Below are 12,015 nucleotides of genomic sequence, written 5' to 3'. Positions count from 1 at the left end.
GGTTTTGACAGCTGTGTTCTTGCCAGCTGCAGACAGTTTAATTCTGGAAACTCTGGAGAAGTATAAATGTGAGAGCCGCTGAGAGGGCCTGTGGTGGCGGCTGCACCCTCTGCTGCCCCCCTTGCTGCTCTGGTCTGCCCTTGTGTTTGCTAGTACTGGCTTGCTGAGTCTTAACAAAAAAAGCAAAGCAAAGTGTATTTTCCACTCTTCAAGAAAAAAACCTTATTATATGCATCTGAAAAACATGTGATAAATCACAAAAAAACAGACTAATTAAAATATTCTTTAGCCCGGCAGTGGTGGCGCACGCCTTTAATCCCAGCACTTGGGAGACAGAGGCAAGCAGATATCTGAGTTCAAGGTCAGCCTGGTTTACAGAGTGAGTTCCAGGACAGCCAGGGCTACACAGAGAAACCCTGTCTCAAAAAAAACCAAAAAACAAAAAACAAAAAAAACATATATATATATATGTGTGTGTGTGTGTGTGTATGTATATGTATGTGTATATACATATATTATATAATCTCCTGCCAAGAGGTGTATGCTATTAGTATTAGGTAGAATCATTAGTTATTGTGGAACATGCTATGAAATTTAATTGATGGACGATGGTACCTAGGAAACAACAACTTCACAGATCTTTCAAGTTTGTTTTTGCTGTCCAGGAACTCATGCTGTAGACCAGGTTGGCCTTGAACTCAGAAATACGCCTGCCTCTGCCTCCCAAGTGCTGGGATTAAAGGCGTGCTATGATTAAAGGTGTGTGCCACCACCGCCCCACTCTGTTTTTGTTTTGCTTACTTGATTTTTTGTTGTTTTGTTTTGAAACCAGGTTTTGCTTTGTAGCCATGTTTGCCCTAGAGCTCATACACAGACAGATCGGGCTGGTCAAGAGCTCAGATCTGCCTGCTCTGCTTCATGTACCACCACCACACCCTAGGCACTTTCTAGTCTAAGTTCTGCCATGTGGCTGGTTACCTCTGCTCAACCTCCATACTCTGACCTCCTCCATGATCCCAGGTAGATCTCCCTCTTCTGCCCTGTCCCATGAATCCATCTCCCTACCTGATGCCCCACCCTCTATTCCCTGCATAAACTTATTGACCAATCAGCATTTCATTGACAGGTGCTGCATTGATACAGTATACCAGACATTTTCTCTTGTCTACCTTCCTGATTATGTCGTGTGTGTGTGTGTGTGTGTGTGTGTGTGTGTATGTGTGTGTGTGTGTGTGTGTGTGTTTGCATGTGCATCTGTGTGTGCACATTAGTTCTCCTGCTAAGTGGTATGATAGCTTATACATTTGCTCACTAGATATTGGATGAAATAAAAATGCAAGTTCATTTTGTATTTGTAAGAAAGCTACAATTGTGGATAGAGTGATGCGGGCCTTACATCTCAGCAGTGGGAGGCAAAGGAAAGTGTGTCACTGTGGGTTCAAGCCCAGATTATTCTATATAACAAGTTCTATGCCAGCCAAGGCTACCTGGTGAGACCCACACAGTGGAAAGAGAGAACCAAATCTGGTAGGTTATCCTCTGGCCTTCACACGCATCTGCACTCAGTAATTAAATGTAACGCAAAATAAATAAATGGACAGAAATAAAGAAAGTAAGAAAGTAGGAAGAAAGGAAGTGGGAAAGGAGGAAAGAGAGGAAAGAAGAAAGAAAGAAAGAGAGAAAGAGAGAAAGAGAAAGAGAGAGGGGGAGAAAGAAGGAAAGAAAGAAAAGAGAAAGAAAGAAAGAAAGAAAGAAAGAAAGAAACAAAGTTAGTTCTAACAGATTTGTGAATGGATAAAGATGGTCCTAGAAGCCACTGGAAACCCAAAGAAGCATGGGCTACTTCTCTCTGAGTTGTGGGCCAGGGAGGCCCCCTCAGGCCTTAGAAACAATACTGGTCATTGCCATTGCCCCTGGTTGCCCACCTGAACTAGAAGGTAACCCCCCATTTCTGAAGACATCACATATCCTGGCGACTAGACATGGAGAAATAAAGCTAAAACCGAGCTAGAATCTTCCTTCTTGCTGGAGAGTCCTCATAATGATGGATGGATCTATGCAGGTTTTGTAATGGTGGCAAGGGGACTCGTCAACAATCATACTCGGTTATGAAATGACATGTACCCTCGCAAGCGGCCAGGCAAGGCTTGCCTACTGGTGTGGTAGTGACAGCTCTGTTGTGGGGATAGCCAGTTAATTTGAGCCCTACTCCAGAGAAGAGAATTCACTTCTGGTAATTAAAAAATCTCCAGACTTGGGAGATCCTAGGCCATAGTGATAACTGCATAGTGGCAACTGCTGCAGAGATTTCTAACTGGCCACAATGCTGAGAAGAGACTACTGAATGCTCTGTTATCACCCCATCCAAGATTCAGAGAATATCTCAGAAGACGGAGAAGAAAGGAAAGAGCCACACGGACTGCTGTCTTCCAGCCAGGATAAAGCTTTTGATTGCACTTTTGAATTCCCAGCTGCTGTGATCACTTTCATTGGATTGGTCCCGTGAAGGAGGTGGGAGGGGCTCATAGGGCTCCACCCTGCCCTGAGGATCTATAGACAATTAATGGTTGTGTAGGAATTGTGTGTTCCAAAGCCACTGGTAAGATGCCAGTCCTACTTTAAGTAACCCTTAGTCACATTCCTATAAGCATCCTTAATGGAACTGGAACACACAGACACAAATACACGCCATGGAGGTAGAAGGGGTCTGATTGGGAAGAAGCGGGGGAGGGGGAGACAGGAGTCTGGGCGATGTCAAGAGAGGGTGATAAGGGATGAATACGATCAAAATACATTCTATAACGTAAAAAACACCACAGTGAAGCCCACTTATGTATAACTTAGGATATGCTTGCAAACACACCAGCAGAGCACTCCAGTGGTGGAGCAGGTCTTTAATCCCAGCACTTGGGAGACAGAGGCAGAGATAGGCAGATCTCTGTGAGTGGAGTTTGAGGCCAGCCTGATCTATAAGAGTGAGTTCCGGACGGTCAGGACTGTCACACAGAAAAACCCTGTTCTCTTGAAAAAAATGAAGAAAAAAAGACAGTGAGAAACAGAAGAAAAGAAAAGAAAAAGGAGAAAACCAAAAGAGTTCTTCAGGCTACTGACAAAACTCTTTAGTAGTGTTTTGTGATATATATCTTCCATCTCCTTCCATAGTTCTTCTCAAAATTAAGTTCTTTCTGTATACTGTTAAGTTTCAAATCTAAGACAAGCAGCTGAGGCATCTATTTAACATATCAAAGCAGACATGGACTCCAGGTTCTCCCAGCATCCCCCAGTCCCTACCTGTTATAGGGTATGGCTGGCATAGCCTTCCCCCCACCCTTCACCATGAACTCTCCAGCCCAGGGACTGGGTTGTCCTTCCCCAGAGGCTCTTCCCTGTAAAATCCAGATCTTTTGATTATTTATCCTTTTTGTACCTTTGGCCTCCTAGTTGCTGTAATTGGTTCTCCTCTCTCCCTTCCTATCCCCCTCTACCATACGATTCAAGATCCTGATGACTAAGGACTCTCCCAGATGTGTCTAACTCCCCTACAATGTGTCTCCCTGTTATCTACAATAAACTCTCCCCTTCATTATGCCTAGGAAGAGTCACGTCCTTTCATTTAAGCTTTGCTGGGCTCTGGGGTTACAGATTCGTACATACTGATTTTCCAGGACTTGGTGGTGGAGACCATTCAGGAAGTGAAGGCCTGACTAGAGTCGGAAGAAAGTCTGCCTTGGAAGAACTGATTCGTTCTGGTTGCGCACTGGATGATGAGTATCTAAATCAAGCAGCGGAGGGCAGAGAAAACCTTTTCAGAACACAGTCTCAGAAAAATCAGACACAAAAGTCCTGTGAGAGAAAAAGCAAAATGAAATTCAGGACCTGAAAAGCCAGTAACACAGACAGGGCTAACAGGGACAGGGGGCTGCCAGGAGAAGACTAACATTGAAAAATAAAAGATAATTAGGAGTCAAGTGCGTGTCTGTAATCTCAACACTCTAGAAACGGAGGCCGGAGGATAAGAGGTTTAAGACCAGTCTCAGCGGCATAGACAGACTATCTCAAATAGCATAATACAAGCACAACACCATAGTGGCTTCACAAATGTGCACAGTCACAACTTGTCTGGTAAATCAATCTTAATTGTTAGAAGCAAGCATATTAAAGATACAGATTTAATTGAGCAAGAGAAAAGCTGGAAGAGGTGAATAGCTTCATGTCTATTTTTTTATGACTTACACACCACAGGCAGGCAGGCAGGTATATTTTTCAAGCTCCTACTTTATTGTTCACACACACACACACACACACACACACACACACAAAGGGGGAAGCAATTTACGGCAAATAAATCCAACAACCTAACAGTCTCAACCTAAGTGATACCATTGATAACTGGAGACAGAATTCACCCAGGGACGGACAGGGGTGATGACCTCCATCTTAAGGATGGAAGACATTTTGTTACAAGGTCAGACAAATTCATTTCTGTTTGCTGCAAAACTCAAGTTGACTGTCCTTTAATCTATAGGGTTTGACTCAGTTCTTGATTATACTCTGATAAAATAAGCTGTTCTACCAAATAATTTTAAAATATTCAGCCAACTTTGTACATAACCAAATTTCTTAGGAAATATCCTAACTCTTGAAAATCCCTTAGTCTTGCAGTTTTTTGGTTTTTTTGTTTTGTTTTGTTTTTGTTTTTGTTTTGTTTTTTTGTTTTGATTATAAACCCTACTTCCTCCTATGTTCAATGATATGATATTTTTTCAAGCCCTGCTTTAGGGAGATAGCCTTGTCTGACAGAAAATAAAGTTTACTTAATCTGACCAAAGAATTTGGGTAATGATCTTTACTCTCTGGTTTGGTGGGATTAACACGGGTAGAGGTATAGAGTCTTGCCTAAAAAGCAAGTTGGGGAGGAAAAGGTATACATACACTTCCACACTGAAGTCCACCACTAAAGGAAGTCAGGAGAGGGCTCAACCAGGGCAGGAACCTGCAGTCGGAAATTGATACAGACGACATGAAGGATGATGCTTCCTGGCTTGTTCAGCCTGCTCTTTTATAGAACCCAGGACTACCTGTCTAGGGGTGGCACCACCTACAATGGACTGGCCCCCCCTCTATCAATCGCTAACAAGAAAATGCCCTACGTCCTTGCCTACGGCCTGATCTTATAGACAGTGGTTCAGTTGAGGTTTCCTGCTTTCAGATCACACTTAGTTTATGCCACACTTAGTCTTGATATAAGACTATAACCAGCACAGAGGTGTGTTCCTTCCTTGCTAAGTTTTTGGCCCCCCGCTCCTGATTGATGCTGCAGCTGGCTACTAGGCCTTACCAGGTTACCCAGTTCTGCTGTCAGTTCGTTCTGATCTTGCGAACCACTCCATTTAATGTTATTCTTGTTCTGTGTTCTCAACAAACCCTCTTGTAAAAGAGCAAAAGCTGGAGCTCGCACCCCAGTTTCCAATGCCAGTGACAACCCAAGAGCAAGAAAGACAGAAGTCTCACTGAAAGTTAACATGTAGCACTTTTTGTCTACACAGCACTTTTAGGTGAATCTTCTTCACCAACCTTGACCAAAACACTTGACCCCGACGTGATTTGAACACGCAACCTTCTGATCTGGAGTCAGACGCGCTACCGTTGCGCCACGAGGTCACAGCCGCACGCTGTTTTCAGGTTAACTTAAGTATCCAGAATGACCTTTCTACCTGTGCTAATATAAGTTTCAAAGCTTGATTTTTTTTTCTGTTCTCAAAATTCATAGCTCCACTAAGGCCTTGTGTGAAAGAGTAAGGAATTCTGCTGATTTAACCTTAACTTCCAAACACTCTTGCTACTTGCGTACAGTCTTCTCATTTGCTAATTTTGTCTCATTTTCAGAGAAACAATAGATGCATGTAGTTTAGATACCAAGCAAATAGGACAAAGAAACATCTCTTCTACTCCTAGACCAGAGTTTTAGCTTTCCAGTGAGCTACAAGAACTGGCCTGTGAGTGCGCCGACCATTTTCAACCTGGAGGGCCACTATTGGCCCTAAAGCCGCGCCTCCAGGCCATGCTCCACCAGCTTCCTGGCAGTCCTAATGCCTACACCGGTCGCTCGGTTCACAGCAATCACACACACACACACACACACACACACACACACACACACACACACACACACACAGCATCCTCACTAAGACAATCCTTGATTCCGTGGGCCTCAGCTGTTACCCCAGAGTCAGCGAAACCGTGGATCTATTATTGCTGTTGTTTGGGGTGGGGAACGGGTTCTAGATTTTCTAAAGGATTGTATTTCGGAGCAAAGTAGACCGCTACTTGAGTTTGAGTGTCTAAGATCCCATTATTAGGGGTTTTGAGACTGGCTCTTGCTTCGAATTTGCAGCCCTCTTTCCTTCCTCGGTCTGACAAATGCTGGAATTATATACATTACAGAACCCTCTTACAGCTGGGAATTAAGAAAAAGGACATTTTCCTACTGTAGAATCCAAAGATGATCTCGAAAGACCAAAAAAAGAAAAAGGAAAAAAGAAAAAGAAAAAAGAATCCGAAGATGAGTCAAAAGCGTGTGTTTTGATCAAATGTCCAGGTGAGCTGGAGGGAAAAGTTTGGGAGTTCCCCCCTACCTTGTCCCTCCGCACTGCTTACGGTTGTGTGTTCTCTGATTTCTTTATTTCTTTCTCTGTTTTCCATTTGTTTGTTTTAGGGAAGGGTTTTGGGTGGTCCAGCTTTGCTTCAAGCTTACAAAGTACCTGAAACTGACCTTCAAACCCCCAATCCTCTTGCCTGCAGCTCCAGACTGTGGGCATTCCAGGCCTGGGCCATCATGCCAGGAGTAATATTGTGCTCCCGAAAAGCAGGGGAAATCTGAGCTAACCTCCGTTCCCTCTTCTCAAGTGTGCCTTCTAGAGCCACCTGGTTAGTGGCTTTTGGTTGACTACAGGCAGCCCTGACGGATGACACATGACAGCAGCTGACATAGTTTGATCCAATCACTTTTTCTTGCTCCTCAGATCATTAATATCTTGAAAGCCTATCCCTCAAGTCAGACTTGAGACTTGGTCTTCTCTCTCTGCAAGCTGAAATGAACTCTTAAAAGGAGTAACTGGCAAAACCAGGCTAGAATCGCATTCTTATGAAGATAAGCTTCCAGTGTGAGGTTGGTCTGGGCTACATAGTGAATTCCAGGATATTCCAATCTACAGTGTGACGCCCTGTGAGGGGCAGAAGGAAGGGCGGCAGAGGGAGAGAGGCACAACTTCTGACCTTCTAGGATGGAGAAAGACAAAATAGTGGTCATATAGGGTTGCCACAGTGAATACTGCAGGGTGCTGAATTTAAACACAGGAAATTCTTTTTGTTTGTTTTTTACTTTTTAAAAATTATACTGATATATATGATATATATATATACATATACAGGTATACATATATATATATATCATATATAGTGTATACTGATAAACATGCAGTATATACTGATATTTATATACTATAGTGTATACTGATATACATACAGTTTCCCCTGGCTTGCAGGCAATGATCTCCTCTATCTACGTGGTCTTCTTTGGTGGACCAGTGTTCTAATACACTCTTCTTGTAAGAATGTAAGGATGTGACAGTCACGCTTTGCCTTATCTTTAAAGATGTCATCTTCCAGTACAGTGACATTCAGAAGATCTAGGTTTAGACACGTGAATCTGGGGAATCTGGAGGGCATGGAAGAGCACCCACAGGTCGCCTCAGTCAAGCCAAGTGCTGACACCGTATGAGTGTGGACCTACACGACGGGACGGGAACAGAAGTGGAGGATGGTACCAGCCCCATGGCCTCCACCTTCATCTTAGCTGAGCTTTAGCAGGCCTGGCAGGCCCTGTTGCCCCTCCATCAACCGTCCAGATTATAAGATTTCTGGTCTCTGTTCATGAATCTCTTTTTATACTTTCTGAATTTATGTCTTAGATCTATTTGAGTGGGTCTGTGGAGTGCACAGGGTGAATTCCTGACCTGGAAACATCTGTGGGTACAGCAGTGGGCTCCCCTCCTTTAACGACCCGCTGAAGCCGTTGCGCTTGTAGTGGAAGTTTATCCTTGCTTCTGATCAAACTATTTAAAAACAACAACAAAAACAACTATAGTTGATGCATCCCATTTCTATATTCAAGAATTCCTGATTGGAACTCCATGATATTAGATTTAAACATATTTCACTAACAAATTCGTAATAACATCAATAACTATCATAAAGCACAAAGAAAAGATTACTTTCCAATAATACATGAGCAGCACCATCTCCACGTGGGACCACGTGGCCTAATGGATAAGGCGTCTGACTTCGGATCAGAAGATTGAGGGTTCGAATCCCTTCGTGGTTGACCTGGGTTACTTGTTTTATTCTTATTAAAGTTAGCATTGGGTACGCACAGAGAAGACTTTTTAAAAGTCTGTGTCAGAGCAAAACAACAAAGCAAAAAAAAAAAAAAAAAAAAAAAAAAAAAAAAAACCCTGAAAGACTTCTCCAAACTAAAAGAGACTGAAGTAGCCATTACAGTCAAACAGTATGAAGCAACTTAAACCAGATCCACTTTATCAAAGTAGCTACCACTCCTGTAATCCCAATACTCTATGCAGACAGAGGCAGGAGCATCACCACAAGTTTATAGATCGAATTGTCTCCACAAGGGGTTTCAGCAAGGACTACGGAATGAAACATAGTCTCAGAGGGAGTTAGAGAAGAAAAGGAAGGGGAAAGGTAAAAAGACTGATACTTTAAAGAAACATAAACAAGAACAAAACATTACCTTTAAAGAATTGTTGGGTGGGTGGGTGAGCACCCTCATAGAGGCAGGGGGAGGGGGGATGGGATAGGGGGGTTCTGAAGGGGAGACCTGGAAAGGGAAAAACATTTGAAATGTAAATAAAGAAAATATCCACCCACAAAAAAGTATTACATTGTCTTCAATTGGACAAGGGCACAGTGATTGTATTAATATATGTTCATGTGATACATGTTTATGTATTTAATCATATGTCCTCAAATTAATTTAGTGTTATTCAGCAAAAAGATTAAAAAGTAGATGAAACTAATAAAGAGTTTCTTGTTGACTGTAGATGATGAATATACAAATAATTACCTGTTTTCATTATATATTGAAAACATCATAATAAAAATTATGCTGAATGTGGTAGCCCATCTCTGTAATCCCAGCCCTCAGGCTGAGGCCAAAAGATTGCAAGTGGGAGGCCTGCCCAGGCTACAAAGTAGAACCCTGACTCAGTTTTTTTCCTGTTTCAATTTTAAAAGGAAAGAAAGAAAGAAGGAAAGAAAGAAAGAGAGAAAGAAAGAAAAAAAGAAAGAGAAAGAGAGAAAGAATGAGAAAGAGAGAAGGGAGGAGGGAGGGAGGAGAAAGAAAAGAAAAAAACTACTTCTCACAAAAAGAGCCCTAAGGATGAGCAAACACACTGGCTGTAAACAGAGCAAGGATCAAGGCGAAGAAAGAAGTGTTTGCTCCACGAGGAAGTGTTGTTGCAAGTTTTTCTAGTCTGACAAGAGGTCTGTCTGGGAAGAATACTGGCTGCCATTAAAATTAGCATTTTAGAATTCCACTGAAATAGTTTACAGGCAAGACTATCTTTTGTTTCTTTATCTGGCTCTAAATATCTTAACACCAGAAAGAATACTTCTGAGTGAAGTTAGAAAAAAGCTTTGATGGTCAAATCCTTTTCATTATGAGGTAATCTGCTCTCATAGAAGGAAGAACAACAGTATGATGGACATAATCCACCTTCAACAATGTCTCCAGTGTGATTCCTTATTGTTGTCTTTCAAAAAGAAATGTCTCATCTAGGCAGACCTTCCTTCCACTGCTGCCACGTTCCAGGAGACTTAAGCTTAGAACACAACTTCATTCCTCCAGCTTGGCTCGATCCTACACATCATTCAGAGCTGAGCTTAAGTATAATTCATGCTGTGAATATTTATCAGGCTCCCCATGAAAATTCAGAGTTTAACAACAACAATAACAACAACAACAACAACAACAAAATCCAAATCAAATGTAGAATTGGCAGCTGTCTTCCCACACCTTGGGTTCTATAGTGACTGTGGGGAATACATAAGACTTCTGTGGTTGGACCTAGCACATGTTTCTCAGCTAGGGTAATACACGGCTTGTTTCATTTTAATCACTTCTGTAAATGTTTATATTAAAAAGTCTTGAAAGTTGTGGCCAGATTTTTTTATTTTCATTTTTTAAAATTCCTTTGTGACAGGACATCACTATGTAGCTTGGGCTAACCTCTAACTATGTAGCCAAGTCTAGCCCCCAATTCAGTTATCCTCTTTCTTGCCTTAGCCTCCCAGGCGGCTGGAATTATTGGAATTATAGAAACGTACCGCCATACCTGGGAGGATGGAGCGTTTGGAGTTAGAAAGTGTTGCTTTGGGAACAAGGGAAAAAAAAAAAAAAAAAAAAAAAAAAAAACCTAGAGTACCTAAATATTTCTGGAGCCTAGGAGAGAGGGCCCGGGCCAGGGGCGGGGTGGGGGGTGGTGACTTTTATCCAACGCGAAAACATGCGCCGTGGTTTCTCAGCCTTGGATGAAACACAGAAGTTCTTGTTTTCACACAAATGCATGCACAGACATACGGACAGTACTGTGGCCACCGTACTGAAGTTTCAGAAAAGTGAAGTTTGCGGGGTTCTATCCTGTCATTGGGAATGGTCTTTGTATTTCTAAAACTATTATCTGAAAATATCAAATACTTCCTTCTATGACAGAAGATCCCATAATGAAAAGGATTTCACCATCAAAACTATTTTCTAACTTCATTTTGAAACATTTTTAATGGTGTAAAAATATCTACAGCTAGATAAATAAACAATAGATGGTCATGCCTGCAAAATATTTCGATGGAATTTTAAAATGCTAATTTTAATGGCAGCTAATTGTTTATTAAAACTTTGCCAGCCTGGTCTACAGAGTGAGTTCCAGGACAGCCAGGGCTATACAGAGAAACCCTGTCTCGAAAATCCAAAAAACCAAAAACAGAAAAAAAACTTTGCTACGTTGCAAGTACTGGACTAACTGATTGTACATGTGAATCTCTGAAGAACACCTCTCCTCTGTCAGACTCGAAATGTGTGACTACATTTAATGTTTCTGGAACGCGTGAGGATAAATATCATCACAAGTTTTGGCTTGCGATAAATCTCCTAGAACGTCCAGCTGATTTGTTTTCTAAAGAACTAAACAACGTTCTTTATTTAATTTCCCACTTACATGTATGGAATTAAACTTGATTGATTCTTTTCTGATTCCATTGGTAGATAACGAGTTCAACAACCCATTAAATCCTTAGTAAGACCAGAAGGGTAGTCAACGTGTGATATACGTTAAGATGTAGAATGCTGAGCACTGGTCAAAACACTTGTAGTCGTGGCCGAGTGGTTAAGGCGATGGACTAGAAATCCATTGGGGTCTCCCCGCGCAGGTTCGAATCCTGCCGACTACGTTTGTGGGCTTTTGTGATTTCTGACTCTACCTCAAAATAAACAATCCAGCTCGGAGATTTTATAAATGACTTCTCCATTTCTCTAAAATGGAAATAAACTTCCTGGTTGGTATTCATTTAAAATTAAAAATAGTTGCTATTGCGTAATAAAGTTCCTGCTTAGTGTTTCACAGGTAGATTTTAGACGTTTTTCTCATGAAGAAATTGAGAAGTAAATTAACTTAAAACATCAGTAAAACTTCAGTTCTAGTTTTGCACCTTCTCCAAAATTAAATAAAAAGTACTTCCCAAATGTAACCTTAAGACCTGAGCATAATACTGTCACTTGCTTTCTCTATATGTATTCAAGTCTATAGGCGGGCCAGTGGCGCAATGGATAACGCGTCTGACTACGGATCAGAAGATTCCAGGTTCGACTCCTGGCTGGCTCGGTACTTCTTTTGTATTGTTTAAGAATTCTCAAGTTTCTCCTGTATTGAATTTCTGTATATT

At 41.7% G+C, this 12,015-nt stretch overlaps 4 non-coding genes across 4 annotated transcripts; 3 read left to right on the top strand and 1 right to left on the bottom strand.

The window, feature by feature from the left end:
• Positions 1–5,589: 5,589 nt before the first annotated feature.
• Positions 5,590–5,661, bottom strand: Trnaw-cca. The gene has a single exon. It is a non-coding gene; the product is annotated as a tRNA-Trp (tRNA).
• Positions 5,662–8,310: 2,649 nt separating this feature from the next.
• Trnar-ucg lies at positions 8,311–8,383 on the top strand. Its single transcript has one exon. It is a non-coding gene; the product is annotated as a tRNA-Arg (tRNA).
• Positions 8,384–11,441: 3,058 nt separating this feature from the next.
• Trnas-aga lies at positions 11,442–11,523 on the top strand. The gene has a single exon. It is a non-coding gene; the product is annotated as a tRNA-Ser (tRNA).
• A 358-nt stretch (positions 11,524–11,881) lies between these two features.
• On the top strand, positions 11,882–11,954 carry Trnar-acg. Its single transcript has one exon. It is a non-coding gene; the product is annotated as a tRNA-Arg (tRNA).
• Positions 11,955–12,015: the final 61 nt, after the last annotated feature.

This window comes from Mastomys coucha, unplaced genomic scaffold, assembly GCF_008632895.1.
Source record: "Mastomys coucha isolate ucsf_1 unplaced genomic scaffold, UCSF_Mcou_1 pScaffold7, whole genome shotgun sequence".
NCBI lineage: Eukaryota > Metazoa > Chordata > Mammalia > Rodentia > Muridae > Mastomys > Mastomys coucha.
Note: the sequence above shows the minus strand (reverse complement) of the source record. Positions and strands in the feature narration are given on the sequence as shown.